General features: G+C 45.9%; 1 protein-coding gene across 2 annotated transcripts in view; it reads right to left on the bottom strand.

Annotated features, from left to right (window-relative positions):
* lrrtm4 (leucine rich repeat transmembrane neuronal 4) overlaps positions 1-23,440 on the bottom strand; it is a 175,957-nt gene that overhangs the window by 129,432 nt on the left and 23,085 nt on the right. The window lies entirely within an intron of this gene.

The following is a 23,440-nucleotide window of genomic DNA, read 5'->3' as shown; positions in this document are numbered from 1 at the left end:
TTCACTCCCTCAGAGTGCACTGGCTGCTGTCAGCAAAACTCCCCCTCAAAAGTTGAATGCAAGCCGGCACGGTGGCGCAGTGTTAGAGCTGCTGCCTTATCTATGCCCCTGTCCCACTTAGGAAACCTGAACGGAAACCTCTGGAGACTTTGCGCCCCACCCAAGGTTTCCGTGTGGTTCCCGGAGGTTTTTGTCAGTCTCCCTAATGGTCCAAAGTGGTTTCCGCTTCTTCTATGTTCTGGCGATTATTTCAAAACATTCAAAACCGGTCGCGACTAAAAATAGGTTGCCGTTTAAAAAATCGGTAATTTTTCAGTCGAAGCCGGTTGCGGTGCTAGTTGAAGGTGGTTGCCGGAGGTTGCAGGTAGTGGAAGGTCTAACCACTTTCGACCATTTTCGACTGACGAAAACCTCCGGGAACCGCATGGAAACCTTGGGTGGGGCGCAAAGTCTCCAGAGGTTTCCGTTCAGGTTTCCTAAGTGGGACAGGGGCATTACAGCTCCACAGACCCGGGTTCGATCCAGACTATGGGTGCTTGTCTATATACTTTTACCCCGTGACCTGCGTGGGTTTTCTCCGAGATCTTCGGTTTCTTCCCACACTCCAAAGACATACAGGTTTGTAGGTTAATTGGCTTCGGTATAAATGTAAATTGCCCCTAGTGTGTGTAGGATAGTGTTAGTGTGTGGGATCGCTGGTTGGCGCAGACCCGGTGGGCCGAAGGGCCTGTTTCCACGTTGTACCTCTAAACTAAACTAAAAACACCATGGATAAAATCACTTCACTGCCAGTGTCAGGGGGAGCCCAAAACACTAGGGGTTAGGCTTTTACTTTAGAGATACAAATGTGGAAACAGGCTCTTCCACCCACCGAGTCCAGGCCGATCAGCGATCACCTCGTACACTAGTTCTATCTTGCACACACTAAGGGCAATTATAAAGCCAATTAACCTACACACCTGCACTTTGTGGGAGGAAACCGGAGCACCTGGAGAAAACCCACACAGTCATAGGGAGAACGTGCAAACTCCACACAGACAGCACCCGCATTCAGGATCAAATCCAGGTCTCTGGTGCTGTGAGGCAGCAACTCTACCATTGCGCCACTGAGCAGCCCCAAGTCTATAAACCCCAGTTCCACTAAGCATTATGTTATGAAGGGCCTCTTCCTGTGCTGTACTCTTCTACATTCTATGTTAACTGTGGTGGTGACGGAGTGCTCTGATTTTACCTCCTAGAGTCACAGTCATAGAGTGATACAGTGTGGAAACAGGCCCTTCAGCCCAACTTGCCCACACGGGCCAACATGTCCCAGCTGCACTAGTCCCACCTGCCTGTGTTTGGTCCATATCCCTCCAAACTTGTCCTTTCCATGTACCTGTCTAACTGTTTTTTAAACGTTGGGATAGTCTCAGCCTCAACTACCTCCTCGGGCAGCTTGTTCCATACACCCACCACCCTTTGTGTGAAAAAGTCAACCTTCAGATTCCTATTCACCTTAAACCTATGTCCTCTGGTCCTCGATTCTCCTACTCTGGGCAAGAGTTCTGTGCATCTACCCAATTTATTTCTCTCATGATTTTATACACCTCGATAACATCACCCCTCATCCTCCTATGCTCCAACAGCCTACTCAACCTCTCTATAGCTCAGATCCTCTAGTCCTGGCAACATCCTCGTAAATCTTCTCTGAACCCTTTCAAGCTTGGCAATATCTTCCCCATAATATGGTGCCCAGAACTGAACACAATACTCTAAATGCGGTCTCACCAACGTCTTATACAACTGCAACATGACCTCAGAACTTCTATACTCAATACTCCGACTGATGAAGGCAGAATATTGGCAGGCAGGCATGAATTCTCTCTTGGCGACAGAGGTTCACCTGTATCTCCTCCAACCTCATCTACTGCATCCGCTGCTCTAGATGTCAGCTGATCTACATCGGTGAGACTAAGCGGAGGTTGGGCGATCGTTTCGCCGAACACCTCCGCTCAGTCCGCAAGAACCTACCTGACCTCCCGGTAGCTCAGCACTTCAACTCCCCCTCTCATTCCCAATCCGACCTCTCTGTCCTGGGTCTCCTCCATTGCCAGAGTGAGCAACACCGGAAATTGGAGGAACAGCACCTCACCTTGGGGAGCCTGCATCCGGTGGGCATGAACGTTGAATTCTCCCAATTTTGTTAGCCCTTGCTGTCTCCTCCCCTTCCTTAGCCCTCGAGCTGTCTCCTCCCATCCCCCAGCCCTCGGGCTCCTCCTCCTCCTTTTTTCCTTCCTTCTCCCCGCCACCCCCTATCAGTCTGAAGAAGGGTTTCGGCCCGAAGCGTTAACTATTTCCTTCGCTCCATAGATGCTGCTGCACCCGCTGAGTCTCTCCAGCATTTTTGTGTACCTTTGAATTCTCTCTTGCTGCTTGCACTGTCCTCATTCCCCAAACTCATGCAGGTGGCTAATCTTCCAATGCATTTAAGAAGGAACTGCAGATGCTGGAAAATTGAAGGTACACAAAAATGCTGGAGAAACTCAGCGGGTGCAGCAGCATCTATGGAGCGAGGGAAATAGGCAATGTTTCGGGCCGAAACCCTTCTTCAGATTCTTCCAATGCAAGCAGGAATAGGCTAGTGCTGACTATTTTATTTCACACTTCCTGGCCCATGGATCCCTAAGGACTATTCCTTCTGCTCCCACAGATGTATCTGGTAATTGGCCATGCTGCAAACTTAAAGCCGTTCCGACATCTGCTCTTACACAATTCTGTCATTACAGTCTCTTGCCCAGAGTATGTGAATCGAGAACAAGGGAACATAGGTTTAAGGTGAAGGGGACAAGATTTAATAGGAATCTGAGGCATAACTTTTTCACACAAAAGGGTGGTGGGTGGATGAAACGAGCTGGCAGATGAGGTAGTTGAGGCTGGGACTATCCCAACGTTTAGGAAACAGTTAGATAGGTACATGGATGGGACAGGTTTAGAAGGATATGGGCCAAATGCGGGCAGGTGGGACTAGTGTAGCTGGAACATGTTGGCAAGTTTGGGCAAGTTGGGCCGAAGGGCCTATTACCATGCTGTATATGACTCTATGACTCCAATTGCCAGTGACTATTTATGGACCAACGTCTCCCTGTGGCCGGGATTATCATCCATAACGCAAAAGACAGGCTTAGCATCTCGGCATCTGATTATGTCTACTATCTCCCATTGTCTAAATCTATCTTGGATTGTGCTTCATTAAAAGATTATAAGTTCCAGTAGCAAAATCAGGCTATTTGGCCAATCATGTCTACTCCACTATTCAATCATGGCTGAACTATTTTTCCCTCTCCCCATAACCTCGGACTCCCTTACTAATCAAGAACCTGTTAATCTCCATTGAAAAATATCCATTGACTTGTGGCCTCCACAGCCGCCTGTAGCAATGAATAACTCTGCTGGACAAGCGTCCTGGGAGTCTTATCGGTTTAGTTTGGTTTAGATTAGCGATAATATGTGGAAATAAGCTATTCGGCCAACCGAGTGTGCTGGGACCAGCGATTACCTGCTCTATCCTGCACGCCAGGGACAATTTACAGAAGCCAATTCACCTACAAACCTGCACGTCTTTGGAATGTGTTGGGAAACCTACTCAGTCACGGGGAGAACATACAAACTTCATACTCCATAGACCTCACCCTTAGTCAGGATCGAACCCGGGTTCTCTGGCGCTGTAGGGCAGTGACTCTGCCTCTGCACCACCGTGCCGGCCCCATGTTCACCAAAGTCCATCGTATGATGTCAAGGCAAACGATGAGGTCATTTGGGCAATCATACTTGTGCCAACGGTTTGGTATGGTTTTTATGAGGTTCCACACGTGTGCTCGTTCCACACCGACAGCACCCGAGGTCAGGATTGGATCCAGGCCTCTGGAGCTGTCAGGCAGCAAGACTACCGGCTCTGCCATTCCTTCGACACGCAGAACCAAAGCAGCATGTCTGAAGAATGGTTTTGGCCCAAAACGTTGCCTACTTCCTTCGCTCCATAGATGCTGCTGCACCCGCTTAGTTTCTCCAGCATTTTTGAGTACCTTCGCTTTTCCAGCTGCAGTTCCTTATTAAACAACATGTCTGTTGAGATGCTGATCACCAAGGATCTAATTCAATGACAGATGAAGCTCAAAGAGCTAAATGGACAACTTAACTACCTTTCACTCATTGTACTTTACTGAGAATTCACCCCGGGGGACGCATTGTGGTGGATTTGGTAATGCATTCTGTCTGCTGTAGTTGTGTGTATCTAAATAGTGTTCACATTCTGCTGCTCGAGAATCATACAATCCTGCAATAAGCACTTTGCCCCGACTCTGTACCATACCGACCAAGGTGCCCAACTTAACTAGTCTGTAAAGACTACAAGACACGGGAGCAGAATTAAGCTATTCAGCCCATCGAGCCTACTCGGGACGACAGATGGCACAATGGGCTAAGTGTTCGGCTGGCAACCGGAAGGTAGCCGGTTCAAATCTCGCTTGGAGTGCATACTGTCGTTGTGTCCTTGGGCAAGACACTTCACCCACCTTTGCCTGTGTGTGAATGTGTGTGAATGTGTGTGAGTGATTGGTGGTGGTCGGAGGGGCCGTAGGCGCAGATTGGCAGCCACGCTTCCGTCAGTCTGCCCCAGGGCAGCTGTGGCTACAGAAGTAGCTTACCACCACCGAGTGTGACTGAGGAGTGAATGAATAATGCGATGTAAAGCGCCTTGAGTATTAGAAAGGCGCTATATAAATCCCATCCATTATTATTATTATTACTCCGCCATTCGCGACAAAAAGCTTTTCACTCAACCGCAGTACACGTGGCAATAAACTAATCTCCCAACCCCATTCTCCTGCCTTTTCCCCGTAACCTTTGACCCCTTTACTAATCAAGAAACTATCAATTTCAGCTTTAAAAACACCCAATGTCTTGGCTTCCACAGTTTGTGGGTCATATCCCTTTCCTGTCTATGTACCTGTCCAAGTCCAAGTCCAATGTGTTGTTTAAACAGACCCAATTATTTGTAGTAGTGCAGTTTTAATTGACCCTGCAGATTGTTTAAGAAGGAACTGCAGATGCTGGAAAATCGAAGGTAGACAGAAATGCTGGAGAAACTCAGCGAGTGAGGCAGCATCTATGGAGCGAAGGAAATAGGCAACGTTTCGGGCCGAAACGTTGCCTATTTCCATCGCTCCATAGATGCTGCCTCACCCGCTGAGATTACAGATTGCTATATTTTTAAATAGACTATGCTTAGCTGCAGTTTAAGTAGACTCTGTAGACTTTTTGGGCTTGTCAGTTTTAAAATAGAATCTGAGGTCCATTTACACTGCTGTCCTTTTTGAATGGACCCTATAACACTTGCTGTAGTGCACTGTATAAAAGAGTTTACAGGCCCTGCCATTATCTTTATTCCCCAACCTCACCGATGCGGTGGAGGCTGGTTCTCTGGATACTTTCAAGAAAGAGCTAGATAGGTCTATTAAAGATAGCAGAGTCAAGGGATATGGGGAGAAGGCAGGAACGGGGTACTGATTGGGGATGATCAACCATGATCACATTAAATCGGACGACAGATGGCACAATGGGCTAAGTGTTCGGCTGGCAACCGGAAGGTAGCCGGTTCGAATACCGCTTGGAGTGCATACTGTCGTTGTGTCCTTGGGCAAGACACTTCACCCACCTTTGCCTGTGGGTGAATGTGTGTGAATGTGTGTGAGTGATTGGTGGTGGTCGGAGGGGCCGTAGGCGCAGATTGGCAGCCACGCTTCCGTCAGTCTGCCCAAGGGCAGCTGTGGCTACAGAAGTAGCTTACCACCACCGAGTGTGACTGAGGAGTGAATGAATAATGCGATGTAAAGCGCCTTGAGTATTAGAAAGGCGCTATATAAATCCCATCCATTATTATTATTATTATTAAATGGCGGTGCTGGCTCGAAGGGCCGAATGGCCTACTCCTGCACCTATTGTCTATTAACTGACTGAGATGGTACTGTCTGAAGACCCCAGAGCTTCAGTATCAATGCTTTACCCACCACCATGACCCGAAACCAATTACATTTTATCATGTGTAGGAAGGAACTGCAGATGCTGGTTTGAACCGAAGATTGACACAAAATGCTGGAGTAACTCAGTGGGACAGGCAGCATTTCTGGAGAGACGGAATGGGTGACGTTTCGGGTAGAGACCCTTCTTCAGCTACTTCTCTCATGCAATTTAAAATTCTATAATGGCCTGCTTCCTTTATCATAGTTACTTTTTTTGCATATCTTTCATTCATTTATTTTTTATCTCTCTACATCGTGGTCTATATCTGTCGTTACACTTTCCCCGTGACTTACAGTCTGAAGAAAAGGATCTCGACCCGAAACGCCACCCATTCCTTCTCTCCAGAGATGCTGCCTGTCCCTCTGAGTTACTCTAGCAATTTCTCTGTCTATCGTCGGTTGATACCAGCATCTGCAGTTCGTTCCTACACGAGCCCTGGGTTGATGTGAATGAGGAGCTGGCTCGAGAAGGGTCGAGAAGATATTGCTTGAGCTGGCTTTCCAAGTGTTGCAAAGGTGAGCGACTCGTTCTGAGATTTTAATCTCAATTGTCTGTGCTGATTCCGCCACATGTGCAGTGTTCAAATCAATTAAAACCATTTCACAATTACTTAAGTCCTGGCTGCCATCCTAATTGAAAGAGAAAAGCAAGTGGCCTGTCCTTTTTTATGTTATTGATGCCTCCTGCTTCGATGCATGATAAAAGCTTTTTAAGAACCACTTAGAAAGGATTGCAGTTCTCGTTGCAGAATTATGGGGGCAACCTTATCTCTTCCCGATGGTGGGAGGGAGAAGAGTGTTGGCCTGGCAGTGTTTTATAAGAAAGCCAAGTGCAATTCGCCAAGTGTCACGGGCTGACAGCTTTCAGATCTAACTGTGGTGCATCAGCTTTCCCTGCAGCCAAGCCTCACAGATAAAGTAGCACCTACTTTTGTTTTCATTTGAAATTGGCTCTTTTCTTTTTACTAACATAGAGTCATAGAGTCATACAGCATGCAAACCAGCCCTTAGGCCCAACTTGCACACACCGGCCAACGTGTACCATCTACACTAGTCCCACCTACGTTTGGCCCATATTCCTCTAAAACTGCCCAATCCGTCTGAAGAAGGGTTTCGGCCCGAAACGTCGCCTATTTCCTTCACTCCAGAGATGCTGCTGCACCCGCTGAGTTTCTCCAGCAATTTTGTGTACCTCCGTATACCTGTCTAAATGTTTCTTAAACTTTGTGATAGTACCTGCCTCAACTACCTCCTCCAGCAGCTCGTTCCATGCGCCCAACACCCTTTGAGTGACAAGGATACCCCTCAGGTTCCTATTAAGTCTTTTCCCCTTCACCTTCAACCTATGTCCTGTGGTTCTCGATTCCCCAACTCTGGGCAAGAGACCCTGTGAGTTTCTTCCGATCTATTCCCCTCATTGTTTTGTACACCTCTAAAAGATCACCCCTCATCCTCGTTCGCATCAAGGAACAGAGTCCTAGACTGTCAACCTCTCCCTATAGCTCAGGCCCTCGAGTCCTGTCAAAATCCTCGTATCAATAAAGGAATTGAGTGGTGAACTACACGTTTTACCAATTTAAAAAAAATTCCGGAGGACATGGCAGTAAATTCCGCTGGCATAGACCCAAAGGACATCAACCTTTTAGGTCTATGCCAACTCTGAATCCCATCCCCACCCCTTACCTCCTTGTAAACTGTTCCCTTGCATAACCTTCTTAACTTCCCCCTCCTTATTCTTCTGCCATGCATCAACGCTGGAGATACCTTACAGAACCTGCTATGCACTTTACCCGTAAGAGGGAGGGCTGGCGCTGTCTGTAGGTGCAGTTTTGCAGTAGAGATTGTGCCTGCCTGTCCCAGTCTTTTCAAATAGAACCGAGAAACGAACAGCATAGCAACAAGCCCTTCAGGCCTCAATATCTTGGTTGAACATAATGCCCGGATAAACTAATGTCATCTGCCTATGTCAATCCATAACCCCTCTATTCTCGACATATCATCTGCCTCTCCAAAAAGCCTCGTAAATGCCACAATTGTATCTGCCTGCAACGCCAACCCTGGCAACGCATTCCAGATACACGCTATCCTTTCTGTAAAAAACTTGCTCCCTTCAAATCTCCGTGAAAACTTTCCCCCTCTCCCACCTTAAATCCACGCCCGCTAATCTTTGACATTTCCACCCAGGGCAAAAAGGTTCTGAGTGTCCATCCTAATCTATGCCTCTTTTATTTCTATATATTTCTATCCTATTCCACCAGTTCTACCCTCAACCTCTGGATTCTAGAGAAAACAATCCAAGATTGTCCAACCTTTCCTTGCAGCTGAGACCTTCTTCCCAGGAAGGCAATGTCTGACACTAGAGGGCAGAGCTACAGTGCCCTCCATAATATTTGGGACAAAGACCCATCATTTAGTGATTTGCCTCTGTACTCCACAATTTGAGATTTGTTATAGAAAAAAAAATCACATGTGGTTAAAGTACACATTGTCAGATTTTGATAAAGGCCATTTTTACACATTTTGGTTTCACCATGGAGAAATTACAGCAGTGTTTATACATAGTCCCCCCCACCCAATTTCAAGGAACCATAATGTTTGGGGCACAGCAATGTCGTGTAAATGAAAGTAGTCATGTTTAGTAATTTGTTGCATATCCTTTGCATGCAACGACTGCTTGAAGTCTGCGATTCATGGACATCACCAGTTGCTGGGTGTCTTCTCTGGTGATGCTCTGCCAGGTCTGTATTGCAGCCATCTTTAATTTATGCTTCGCTCCATAGATGCTGCTGCACCCGCTGAGTTTCTCCAGCATTTTTGTGTACCTTTAACTTATGCTTGTTTTGGGGGCTTGTCCCCTTCAGTATTCTCCTCAGCATATAAAAGGCATGCTCAATTAGGTTCAGATCGGGTGCTTGACTTGGCCACTCACGAATCGATCATTTTCTAGCTTTGTTGCTTCAGCGGTATGTTTGGGATCACTGTCTTGCTGTAGAATGAACCACCGGCCAATGAGTTTTGAGGCATTATGGTGCCCTGAAATGGGGGGACTATGTATAAACACAGCTGTAATTTCTACATGGTGAAACCAAAATGTGTAAAAAATATCCTTTAATAAATTCTGACAATGTGCACTTTAACCACATGTGATTTTTTCTATTACAAATCTCAAATTGTGGAGTTCTCCCGAGTTTGCCCCTGATTCGAACTCTCGGAGAATGTCTGTAGCGGGTCCGTAGGGGGGATATCACGTAGTGGTTCGTACGAGTAACGGTAGGTACTCGGGAAATCCGGTAAACTCGTCACGTTTTTTCAACACTGTGAAAAATGTCCACGGGTAAAAAAATACTCGTGATGAAAAAAATGTTTACTTGTACAAGCCGCTACGAGACATCCACAAACTCCTCAGGACCCGCTACGGACATTCTCCGAGAGTTCGAATCAGGGGAAAACTCAGGAGAACTCTTGAATTACCTCGTACAGTGGGACAGGGGCTTTAGATCTCGCTCTTAGGGCTAACGGAATCAAGGGATATGGGGAGAAAGCAGTGATTCTGGATGATCAGCCATGGCTCGAAGGGCCGAATGGCCTACACCTGCACCTATTTTCTTTGATTCTATTCCAGTGCTGTACTGTTCTATGCTCTATGTGTTCACATGAGGAATATTTGAAATGTGATGAAAATTCACAACAAGCCACAACAATAGGCTGATCGTTGCATTTATGTCTCTGTCTGAATAATGAAATGAAAGTGTCATTGAAATCTGATATTAGTATTCAGGCAAGGCAGAGGGTTGGTGTAAGAAAAGCATAGCATTGAGAGGGGATTATTAGATCATAAGAAAGCAAATGAAACAGTTTGTATCCCTAACCGTAGTCAAGTAAAACCAACTCAAGTGCAGTCTGGTTTGGTGCCACGTGCACAAGGATAGTGTGGTACAGAGGCAATAAATATCTTACTTGCAGCAGCATCATGGGCTCGAACACACAAGAACATAAATCGCACATAAATAACCCTAGACAGAGTGCCAAAGCTTCATAGTCACCATTACAGATGCCAACTTCATGAGAAAATAGACGATAGACAATAAAAAAAAGATTAATTTTTTACTCTTGGCAATTTTTCACACTGTTGAAATAACTTCACGAGTTTCCCCGTTTCCCGAGTACCTGCCGTTAGCGTTACGATCCGCTACGAGACATCCACGAGCCCGCTACGTACATTCTACGTACTTACCACGAGTAAATCTTTTTTTTTTAACTCGGGAGAGCTCTTGGGTAAACTCGCATCGTGGGACAGGGCCTTTATCCTGTAGAGTATTCTTTATTCTTTGGAAATTAAATGGAACTAGACCAAGTGCAGACCCGTTGGGTCTGCTCCCCCAACGCAGCCGTTCCCTACCCGTAGCCCCCACGGGAGACGTGGTCCTCCAAGTCAAGCCGTTCCCGCAGTCAGCAGTGCGGCTGTTTTTAAATGGCGTCTTTGAGGCGAGAGGCGGGCGCCAGCAGCCGTTATGGTCGCTGGCCAGCAGGAGGCGACAAAATGAGTGAGTGGGGGGGGGGGGGGGGGGGGGGAGAAGGATTTTTTTTAAAATGTGTACATAAACACAACAAAATTTAATGAGGAGTGGATACTTGGAATGAAAAGTGAAATCTTTACCGAAATGGGAAAAAACTCGGCGTTTCTGGGTCTGACATTGGCGTAGCAACGAATCAAAGGCTGGCAGCCACAAGTCAGGCAGAAACACACACAGCCAGCCAGCCACAGAGTTTTAATATTATATAGATTAATCCCCATACATTCATCCATGTAAGGAATGAGTAAGCGATGTCAGGGATTATGGAGAGAAGGCAGGAGAATGGGTTTAGGATTGAATGGCGGGGTAGACTTGATGGGCCGAATGGCCTAATTCCATATTCCTTATGACCTCATGGCCTTATGAATGAACTAGTGAACAACTTACTGACTAATAGGTTGTGGGCATCAGAAGTGAAGTCCAAAGTGAGTTGCTCCAGCATTTTGTGTCTATTTTCGGTATTAGCCAGCATCTGCAGTTCATTCCTGCACATTTTGTTACCTATCCCTAACTGCACCCTGGGCTACGATTTGCTGGGCCATTTCAGAGATCCGTAACACACCCATTACATAAGTGTAACGTTCGCAGTGAGGTTCATTACATTGGATTTTGATGTGGCATTTTAGCCCACAGGGCAACTGAAAGCTGATGAAAGAGTAACGTCAGCATTATCTCTGAGTAACTATTGTTAAGAGAGGGGTGCATTGTAGAATTCTGTTAGATAAGTAGTAATGTTAACCCAAAATAAACGTTTAAATTATTACTAAAGAACAGGCTCGACTCCTGTCACTGAGACTCAAGGAGATTAAATGAAACCTAAGTGTCTTTATACAGATGCTCAAGGAAGCAGTAGACACAAAAAGCTGGAGTAACTCAGCGGGACAGGCAGCATCTCTGGAGAGAAGGAATGGGTGATGTTTCAGGTCGAGACCCTTCTTCAGACAGCAGACATCCAAAGGATATCTCTGTGTGTGACTATAACAGATGGTCAAGGGGCGGCAGGGTGGCACTGCGGTAGAGTTGCTGCTTTACAGCATCAGAGACCATCCTGACTACGAATGCTGTCTGTACGGAGTTTGCACGTTCACCCCGTGACCTGCGTGGGTTTTCTCCAGGATCTCCAGTTTCCTCCCACACTCCAAAGCCGTACAGGTTTGTAGGCTAAATGGCTTGGTAAAAAAATTGTAAATTGTCCCGAGTGTGTGTAGGATAGTGTTATTGCGTGGGGATTGCAGGCCTGCGCGGATCGGTGGGCCGAAGGGCCTGTGTCCGCACTGTATCTCTAAACGAAACCAAACTAAACAGTGGCAATTCTGACTCTGAGACGAAAGGAGATTAAATAAACTCTAGGAAGACAAAAAAGCTGGAGAAACTCAGCGGGTGAGACAGCATCCATGGAGCGAAGGAATAGGCGATGTAGACGAGTCTTGACCCAAAACATCACCTATTTCCTTCTCTCATAGATGCTGCCTCACCCGCTGAGTTTCTCCAGCATTTTTGTCTACCTTTAGCAATCTCCAGCAATCTGCCCATAGCCCCCACGGGAGACGTGGTCCTCCAAGTCAAGCCGTTCCCGCAGTCAGCAGTGCAGCTGTTTTTAAATAATAATAATAATAATAAATTTTATTTAATGGGCGCCTTTCAAACATCTCAAGGACACCTTACATAGTATATCGGAATAACATATAATCGGAATAAAACAAGTAATAAAGACATCACAGAAACACAAATAAAAAAACAGGATTCAATCCAAAAACAGAAAATCAAAAACACAGTGTGAAGAGAGAGCAGCGGCAGCCAAAGCGCGCCAGCGTTCACTCTCTCTTCACGGCAGCCAACTTGGACACAGACCTACAAGACTACAATTAGACAAAAAAATCATCCCCCCACAGTTCCCGCAGTCAGCAGTGCAGCTGTTTTTAAATGGCGTCTTTGAGGCAAGAGGCGGGCGCCAGCAGCCGTTATGGTCGCTGGCCAGCAGGAGGCGACAAGATGAGTGAGTGGGGGGGGGGGGGGGAGAAGGATTTTTTTTTTAATGTGTACATAAACACAACAAAATTTAATGAGGAGTGAGTGGATACTTGGAATGAAAAGTGAAATCCCTACCGAAATGGAAAAAAACTCGGCGTTTCTGGGTCTGACGTTGGCGTAGCAACGAATCAAAGGCTGGCAGCCACAAGTCAGGCAGAAAACCTCCAGCAATCTACAGTTCTTTCTTAAATAAACCCTAAGTGCCTTTATAAAGCTGCTCAAAGAAGCAGAGATCCAAAGGATATCTCGCTGTGAATATAACATCTGATTGTCAAGAAAATGGAGCAAGGATAATGGGCAGCTAAACATAATTAAAACAAGCATAATGAAGGCGTTTAAAGAGTTTGGAAACAAGATCTTTCGAGTAGCGTGTCTGTTCCCATCAAGTCCATCAACTCGACTTTTTCCTTACGCCCTCATATTCCCATCAACTGACTATCCCACGGTCTAGGTTTAAGCTCAGGGGTGACCGCGCTTTTGCGGTTGCAACACCTAATAATAATAATAATAATGGATGGGATTTATATAGTGCCTTTCTAATACTCAAGGCGCTTTACATCGCATTATTCATTCACTCCTCAGTCACACTCGGTGGTGGTAAGCTACTTCTGTAGCCACAGCTGCCCTGGGGCAGACTGACGGAAGCGTGGCTGCCAATCTGCGCCTACGGCCCCTCCGACCACCACCAATCACTCACACACATTCACACACAGGCAAAGGTGGGTGAAGTGTCTTGCCCAAGGACACAACGACAGTATGCACTCCAAGCGGGATTCGAACCGGCTACCTTCCGGTTGCCAGCCGAACACTTAGCCCATTGTGCCATCTGTCGTCCCACCTAGATTGTGGAACAGCATCTCTCTCCTAATCGGAACTGCCCCCTCCATCGACTCCTTTCAATCGAGGCTCAAAACCTATTTCTACTCCCTAGCGTTTTTGAGGCCCTCTGAGAGGGCGCTGTAAACAGTTTATGTATTTATTGTTAGGCCTGTGTACCATTGTATGTAGCACATTAGTAACTGATGTAAAGCACTTTGGTCAACGTGAGTTGTTTTTAAATGTGCTATACAAATAAAGTTGACTTGACTTAACTAACTCCACCCAGAACCCACCACCCACCTACATGCTAGGGGTAACCTGCACACAAAGGGTGGTGGGAACATGGAATGAGCTGCCGGGTGAAGCAGTTGACATACGTAGGTACAATAACAGCTTTTAATAGACATCAGGCCAGGTACATGGTTTAGAGGTGTCTGAGCCAAATGTGGGCAAATGGGAATTGACATTGTTGAATCAAAGGGCCTATTTCGTTGCTGTATGACTTTGTGGTCTAATAAACGGAACAAATCGGCAAACGGAACGGCATTGTCCCGTGACTGTGTTTCTCGTACATGGTCAGTTCCCACTCCTGGGACACTCCTGGGACACTGTACTTCCCTTTCCATTTCCCACATTCCCTAAAAAAGAATCCAATGAAAATCAAAACTATGAGAGTGCTGAAAATGTGAAAATGCAGGAAATACTCAGCAGGTCAGACAGCATCTGTGGAAAGAGATCGGAAACCTTAAAGGGCCTGTCCCACTTTCACGACCAAATTCACGACCTCTGCGGAGTTTGCCCTTGACTCATACTTGCAGCATGGTCGTCACGAGGTCGTAGGAGGTCATAGTTAGGTCGTAGCAAGCTGTGATGCTAGTCGTAGGTGCTCGTGGCATCAAATAGGTCGGGGTGTTTTTCTAGCCTGATGAAAAATGTCCACGTGTGAAAAAGGTTGTGAATTAGGTCGTGAAAGTGGGACAGGCCCTTAACTGTTTCTCCTTCCACAGGTGCTGCCTGATCTACTAAGTGCTTCAAACATGTTCCGCTTTTGTTAGAGTGGATGATTTTCTAAACGAGCATCTCTCTCTTAACCTGATCTTGCTCATGACTTTCTTGGGTCTGAAGAAGGGTCTCGACCCGAAACGTCACCCATTCCTTCTCTCCAGAGATGGCGCCTGTACCGCTGAGTTACTCCTGCTTTCTGTGTCTATCTTGCTTATGACTTTCCTTTTCAAAGAATAAACTTTATTCAGCATAAGAAGATGAATACAAAACAAGCACAGGCCAAAACACTTCTGACATTCAATAGTGTTATATTTGGTAATGTTTGCAAACTATCCTTGCGCCCAGCTCCCTTGCCATTCATGTGCCCCCCTGGGGTGATAACCCTTCCCTTGTTCAAGTGTTGTCTCCAACAGACCACCGTGCTCCCTCCCCCCCATGTACCACTGTGGAAGGACCCTAGTCTCTGGGCCTTTCCCACCCCAGAGCCTTGGCGTTGGCTGCACCGAGCTTCAACGATTGGTATTGGTATTGTCCCTAACTGTCCCTAATATGTGTGGGGTAGTGTTAATGTGCGGGGATCGCTGGTCGGTGTGGACTCTGGTGGGCCTGTTACCATGCTGTATTTCTGAACTAAACTAGACTCAATTTACATTTTGCGCTTGATCAGTTACAGCTCATGAATTTCTTTAATGATCTGAAGAAAGGCTTCAGATGCATTTTTGACATTCGCAGGGGATGCACGAAGCTCTACCAGGGTCAATCATTCGGAACAAATTGACAGGTTGCGAGTTGACTTAGATCTGGCTCTCTGAATGGCCCTGTATGTGTGAAGTGCCAGTTAATAGGCAGCAAGCATTTGTAGTGGTGAATTTCTAAGCTTGCTCCTTTCAGTGGTGAGGTGAACATCAGAGGGCTGGGAAAGGCAGCCGCGGATTGTTTTTGATCCACAGTGCACAAACAATTCACTACCAGGAAACGAATGGCCCTGTCCCACTGTACGAGTTTATCCAAGAGCTCTCCCGAGTTTAAAAAAAAAATCAAACTCGCGGTAAGTACGTAGAATGAACGTAGCGGGTACGTCGGAGCTCGGGACGTCTCTTTGCGGCCCGTAACGCTAACGGCGGGTACTCGGGAAACGCGGTAAGCTCGTGAAGTTTTTTCAACATGTTGAAAATTATCCACGAGAGCCCCGAGTACCTACGAGCGGCTATTACCGTAATTCTCCGAGTTCGAATCAGGGGAAACACGGGAGAACTCTTGAATTGCCTCATACAGTGGGACAGGCCCTTAAAGCTTTCAACTGCATTACTAGGATTACACAGAACTTGAGCAGTACAAGAGACATTTGGACAGGTACATTTCAAGAGACATTTAGGTACATGAATAGCATAGGTTTAGAGGGCTGTGGGCCAAGCATGGACAGGTGGGGCTAGTGTCGATGGGCATCTTGGTCAGCATGAACAAGTTGGGCCGAATGGCCTGTTTCCATGCTGTATGACTCTATGGTTCCAAGAATAAGGTGCATCAAAATCTGATAAGGAATATTATAAGTAACTAAGGAATAGCAGCAAGAGTAGGCCATTCCGCCCCTTGTTCCTTACATTTGGCGAGGTCACAACCGATCTTTTATCTGAGTGGAGTAGCGCCAGAAACCCGGGTTCAATCCTGACTACGGGTGCTGTATGTGCGGAGTTTGTACATTTTCCCTGTGACCGCGTAGGTTTTCTCCGCGAGCTCTGGTTCCCTCCCACGTTGCAGGTTTGTAGGTTAATTGGCTTCTGTAAATTGACCCTAGTGTTGACTGGCACGGACTCGGTGGGCCGAAGGGCCTGTTTCCACACTGTGTTTCTAAAACTAAAACCTAAACACTTATTTTACTGCGCTAACCCTGCATTCTTTGGTACGTAAACATTATTTTTTTTTAAACAAAGAGCTTAACGTATTGAGGGCTTGAACTCTTTCATGAATTTTCCATTGCAGCAATGGGCTCCAAGGAGTGAAGGTAACAATGAAGATATTTGGAGGTGGAATGGCTGAAGGTTTGAATAAGATACTTTACTCTAGAATACCGAAATCGATTGGGCTGTCAGGACAGGACATCACAGATATAAAGTTGTTCGGAAGTAGGTTAGATTAAATGCCAGAAAACATTTATTTTCAGACTGTTATCAGCTTCTGGAGGAAATTACGTTAAAGATAGAGACACTGCCATTTTTTTTAATGGACTGGGCAGGAGACACATTCATATTGAGCTCACAATTGAGCTCCAAGAGCTTGCTTGATTTAGATTATTGTTTAAGAAGGAACTGACTGAAGAAGGGTTTCGACCCGAAACGTTGCCTATTTCCTTCACTCCATAGATGCTGCCTCACCCGCTGAGTTTCTCCAGCATTTTTGATTTAGATTAGTTTAGTTTAGAGATATAGGGGGGGAAACAGGCCCTTCAGCCCACCGGGTTTGGGCCGACCAGCGACCCCCGACATTAATTCTATCCTGCACACACCAGGGACAATTTACACATACACCACGCCAATTAATCTACAAACCTGTACGTCTTTGGAGTGTGGGAGGAAACCGAAGATCTCGGAGAAAACCCACGCAGGTCACGGGGAGAACGTACAAACTCCGTACAGACAACACCCGCAGCTGGGATCGAACCTGGGTCTCCGGCGAAGCAAGCGCTGCAAGGCAGCAACTCTACCGTTGCGCCACCTTGTTTAGGAGGCTGGAGGGAAATTATCTAGAGATTATTTTTCGCAGAACAGGATGGGGTTTTCTCTTAAATTTTCACTGAGAAATTTGAGTTGCTGGAACACCTATTCTTATTCTCCACTGCCTTCTGTGGCAGAGAATTCCACAGATTCACAACTCTCTGGGTGAAAAAGTTCTCAGTCCTAAATGGCCTACCCCTTATTCTTAAACTGTGACCCCTGGTTCTAGACTCCCCCAACATTGGGAACATTTTTCCTGCATCTAGCCTGTCCAATCCCTTAAGAATTTTATACGTTTCTATAAGATCCCCTCTCATCTTTCTAAATTCCAGAGAATAGACACCATGTTTCTTCTATTCTTGGGGGGGAGCAAGTCAAGGCTTTTTGGAGATATGTGAAATCTAGATGGACAGCCAATACATGTGTCCAGATGCTTAAAGTGAACAACTGTCTCATATACTCATGTATTTATCTAACTTCTGAAATGATCATCTACTTGTTATCCCTGCTGCAGCTGAAGTTTGGAAAGCAACGACTAGGATTTTATGAACTACAGATTGATTGATTGATTGATTGATTGATTATACCTTTAATAATCCTTTACAGGAAATTACAGTGCCACGACAGCTTCAAGACAGACATAACACCACACATTTCCTCAAATGGCTTCCATACTTAACAAGTTAAAATACAAGTTAAAATACAAGTTAAAATACAATTAATTAAAAAAAAGTGCAGTTATTTATGCGCATTATATAACCTTATAACAGCTGGTAAACAGGACTTCCTATGTCTCTCAGTTTTGCACATTGGTGCAATCAGCCTCTGACTGAAGATGCTGCTCTTGATCACCTTCAGGGCATGGAGTGGGTGAGTGGGGTTGGTCATTATTGAACCCAGTTTGTTCAGAGTTCTGGCCTCTGCCACCTGCTGGACCGTTCGTTGCTCAGCCCCGACCACTGAGCCGGCCAAGATGCTGTTTGATACCGAGTATAGATGTAAAATGCTGGAGTAACTCAACGGGTCAGGCAGCATCTCGGGAGAAAAAGAATAGGTGTCGATTTGAGTCGGAACCCTTCTCTTCAGACTGAAGAGGCGGAAGAATGGTTCTGACCCAAAACATCCCCTATTCTTATTCTCCAGAGATGGCGCCTGACCCGCTGAGTTGGGGTGGGAGATTGCAACCTTCATGTGGTCTGCCCTGTTTCGACGAATGCAATCAACCCAGTGTGCACAATCAAATAAGGTCAAATAGAACAAGTTGTCCAACAACTTTAGGCTGTGCACGCCATACACAAGAAGAAGAAGATGAAGATACGCTGAGTTAAACTAGGATTGTATCTCATTGTAGGTATATTCTAGAGGACAGCAGTCTCTGTAGTGTATAACACTCCTCATGTGTTGCATAGAGAATAATGGTCTCTGTATATACAGTTAAAAGTAACAACCTCTGTTAACATTACAGAAAAGCAGTCGACATATATTGTGGCAAATAACAGCTTTCCAGGCAACAATACACTTCAAATTTCACTCACTATCTACAGTGCAAATAAAATACCAACACTGTCAGGCTCATTGGCAACAAGAATTAATAACAATGCCTAGAGCATGACTTCTTGCCGACAATACCATCAGCCAAGTGCCCCCTTTCTCCTTTCTAAATAGAAGCAAGCTCTTGGTATTTGGCAGTGTTGAAATAACTGGAGATCACTATTTGCAATTCCTCCAGGTCTGCTTGAGTTAAAACATGGTTGTAATTTTACACATTGTATACCACCTTGTCACATTCCCCTCAGCCAGCAATGAACCATTCTACATTTCCTTCATTGTCGTCTACTTTGATCTGTCATTCTCACACCTTACCCTTCCATATCTCTAGTCTCCCACTCCCCGTGACTCTCAGTCTGAAGAAGGGAAACGTCACACAAGTCCTAATTTATGTCCACAAAGCCCTCACCGGGTTTGCCCCCACCTATATCAAAAGTCTGCTCACCCACCACACCACCTCCAGGTCACTCAGATCGGCCGACTTGGGGTTGCTGAACATCCCGCGATCTCGGCATAAGATTAGATTAGATTAGATATGCCTTTATTGTCATTCAGACCGAAGTCTGAACGAAATTGCAGCAGTCATACATACAATACAATACAATAAAAAACACCAATAAACACATATTAACATCCACCACAGTGAGTCCACCCAACATCTCCTCACTGTGATGGAGGCAAAAGTCTTAGGGCTGCAGTCTCTTCCCTCCTCTTCTCCCTCTGCGTTGAGGCGATACCACACCGGGCGATGTTAAAAACTGTCCCGCGGCTCAATCACCGCGCCCCGGGGTGGTCGAAGCTGCCGCCCACCAGTCCTGCTGACGCAGCCGCTGGCCCGCGGCCGAACCCCGGACTCAGGCCACCACCGCCAGAACACCGTCCAAGCCACCGGAGCATCGTTCCAGCCCCGAGCCGGATCGCCCCCACGTGAGTACCGTTACCGTCTCAGCCCCGCGCCAGGCCGCCCCGACATGGGCTGGGCAGCCCCGACATGGGCGCCGTAACTCCCTCGGACAATAAGCTCAGGGGTGACCGCGCGTTTGCGGTTGCAGCTCCTCGTCTGTGGAACAGCATCCCTCTACTAGGGACGACAGGTGGCACAATGGGCTAAGTGTTCGGCTGGCGACCGGAAGGTAGCCGGTTCGAATCCCGCTTGGAGTGCATACTGTCGTTGTGTCCTTGGGCAAGACACTTCACCCACCTTTGCCTGTGTGTGAATGTGTGTGAATGTGTGTGAGTGATTGGTGGTGGTCGGGTGGTGGTGGTGGTGGTGGCCGCAGAATGGCAGCCACGCTTCCGTCAGTCTGCCCCAGGGCAGCTGTGGCTACAGAAGTAGCTTACCACCACCGAGTGTGACTGAGGAGTGAATGAATAATGCGATGTAAAGCGCCTTGAGTATTAGAAAGGCGCTATATAAATCCCATCCATTATTATTATTATTACTCCCATCAGAACTGCCCCCTCCATCGACTCCTTTAAGTCGAGACTTAAAACTCATCTCTACTCCCAAGCCTTTCTTGACGTCCTCTGAGCGAGGGCTATATGTAGGTAGTGATGTTTGTATTTAATCTATAAACCACTGTTGATTGTTATACTAGTTTTATACCAATGTAAAGCACTTTGGTCAACGAGAGTTGCTTTGTAAATGTGCTATATAAATAAAAGTGACTTGACTTCTCTCCAGAGATGCCGCCTGTCCCGCTGAGTTACTCCGGCATTTTGCGTCCACCTCCAGGTTTGTTGTTTTCCCTTTCAAGGGTGCCACATAGATGGCAATGCAAGGCAGGCTCGCCATCCCATCACTAATGCTCCAGTGTGATTCAGAGATAACCAGTTTAATTTCTCAGCTCTTTCCATTGTAGATTCTAAAGGAACAGCAGCCCCTGTGTCTGTTATAAAGAATAACAGCTCCTATGAATATTATGAAATGGAAGGCCATGTGCATTACGGATGATAGAAGCTTTATGAAGAATAACAGGCTATAAGAATGTTATAGAGGATAACAGCCTCTGTGTATATTCTGGAGAATGGTAGTCTCTGTATCCATTTTAGTAAATATAACTCCTTGTGCACTGTATGGGGACTGGATTGTGCCCTTGCCATGAATACTGTGAAGAATAACAAGCCCTGTGAACATAGAATAGCAGTCTATGTTCATTCTAAAAATAATAGCCTTCCAGACAATTGCAACCTTTATGTACGTTATTGAGATCCGACAGAGAACAGCAGCCCCTGTGTAAATTACAGCATATGGCAGCTTCCCACAAATACACAGCCTCTAGAACACCGGGATTTACAGCACCCTAAACGCCATTCCATTATCATGCATCTGTACACTGCGGATGGCTTGATTGTAATCATGCATTGTCTTCCCACAGTTTAAGAATAAGGGGTAAGCCATTTAGAACGGAGACGAGGAAACACTTTTTCTCACAGAGAGTGGTGAGTTTGTGAGTTTGTGGAATTATCTGCCTCAGAGGGCAGTGGATGCAGGTTCTCTGGATGCTTTCAAGAGAGAGCTAGATAGGGCTCTTAAAGATAGCGGAGTCAGGCGATATGGGGAGAAGGCAGGAACGGGGTACTGATTGGGGATGATCAGCTATGATCACATTGAATGGCGGTGCTGGCTCGAAGGATCGAATGGCCTACTCCTGCACCTATTGTCTATTGTCTATAGTCTATTGCCGCTGGCTGGTATTGTACGCAACAAAAACTATTCACTGTACCTCGGTACATGTGTCAATAAATTAAAATAAACTAAAAAAAAAATCAAACTCTATACAACACAGTGCCTGTATATTTATTATCAGTACAATACTGCAATCTGTATTCGGCACTCTGTATCTATCTCTTTACTCTACCTATTGTACGAGTTTGGCTCGATTGTATTCAATGTGTAGTGTTATGTGATTTGACTGGATAGCATGCAAACCAAAGCTTTTCACTGTACCTTGTTGCATGTGAATGTGACAATAATAATCCTAAACCAAAAAAAGTAAGCAGCTCAGAAGCAATTCTTGCTAATATTATCCATAAATATGTCCCTTCGTACAGGAGAGCCATTGTGAATTGTATATGGAGAGCAAGAGTGGCAATATAAATAATAGGGTCCAAATATTTCATTGAATATTTAGTCTAGTTTAGTTTAGGGAAACAAAACCGACCAGCAATCCCCGCACTATCTTGCACACACTAGGGACAATTTAACATTTATACCAAGCCAGTTAACCGATTAACATGTACGTCTTTGGAGTCTGCGGGGAACTGAAGATCTTGGAGAAAACCCACGCAGGTCACGGGGAGAACGTACAAACTCCGTACAGACTGCACCCATAGTCGGGATCGAACCCGGGTCTCTGGCGCTGTAAGCGCTGTAAAGGACCTGTCCAACTTTCACGACCTAATTCACGACCTCTGCCGAGTTTGCCCTTGACTCATACTCGCAGCATGGTCGTCACAAGGTCATAGTAGGTCGTAGCAGGCCGTGATGCTAGTCGTAGGTACTCGTGGCATTAAGCAGGTCAGGGCGTTTTTCTAGCCTGATGAAAAATGTCTATGAGTCAAAAAGGTCGTGAAAGTTTGACAGGCCCTTTAAGGCAGCACCTCTACCACTGCGCCACTGCAGTATAACGTACAGAATAAAAGCCTTGATAGAGAATAGAAGAAACTATCTATCAGATACCATGTCAAGACCATTGTCTATAATGGGTAAAGACACCAAACAACGAATTGTAAATTCTAACCACCCATTTAAAGCGCAAAATTGGAAAAAAAATAATCCTATTTCTTTAGCAAATAAAATTAAATTATTTGTCAGGATACATTTATACGAGATTGTCCATGGAACCATCAGAATGTAACATGTCTTTTTGCTTCCATTAAATAAGGGTAGATGGATTGCCTCACTAAAATAGATTTAGTTGATTACATTTATAGGGAAATACTAATGGGAAGTGAAAAGTGCCTGTCGCACAAGCATACCAAATGAGACTTGTTCAATCTTACTTCTCACTGCTCAAAAGAATTTGCTGAGTAAAATGCAGTTCTATTTTTCCCATTATTCATCCTCTACAAATTTCCTCTGCCTTTTCCACGCCTGTACATTTCTGCATCAGAGTCAAAAGGCTGTGGAGGCCAAGTCAGTGGATATTTTTAAGGCAGAGATGGACAGATTCTTGATTAGTGCGGGTGTCAGGAGTTATGGGGAGAAGGCAGGAGAATGGGTTTAGGAGGGAGAGATAGATCAGCCATGATTGAATGGCAGAGTGGACTTAGACAATAGACAATAGACAATAGGTGCAGGAGTAGGCCATTCGGCCCTTCGAGCCAGCACCGCCAATCAATGTGATCATGGCTGATCATCCCCAATCAGTACCCCATTCCTGCCTTCTCCCCATATCCCCTGACTCCGCTGTTTTTAAGAGCTCTCTGAGGCAGAGAATTTCACAGACTCACCACTCTCTGTGAGAAACAGTGTTTCCTCGTCTCCGTTCTAAATGGCTTAATCCTTATTCTTAAACTGTGGCCCCTGGTTCTGGACTCCCCCAACATCGGGAACATGTTTCCTGCCTCTAGCGTGTCCAAGCCCTTAACAATCTTATATGTTTCAATGGACTTGATGGGCCGAATGGCCTAATTCTGCTCCTATCACATGACCTTATAACCCTTCCATTTTGAGCATTCACTCCAAGTT

Source organism: Amblyraja radiata, chromosome 39, assembly GCF_010909765.2.
Source record: "Amblyraja radiata isolate CabotCenter1 chromosome 39, sAmbRad1.1.pri, whole genome shotgun sequence".
Taxonomy (NCBI): domain Eukaryota; kingdom Metazoa; phylum Chordata; class Chondrichthyes; order Rajiformes; family Rajidae; genus Amblyraja; species Amblyraja radiata.
The sequence above is the reverse complement of the archived record's forward strand: the minus strand, read 5'-3'. Positions and strand labels throughout refer to the sequence as shown.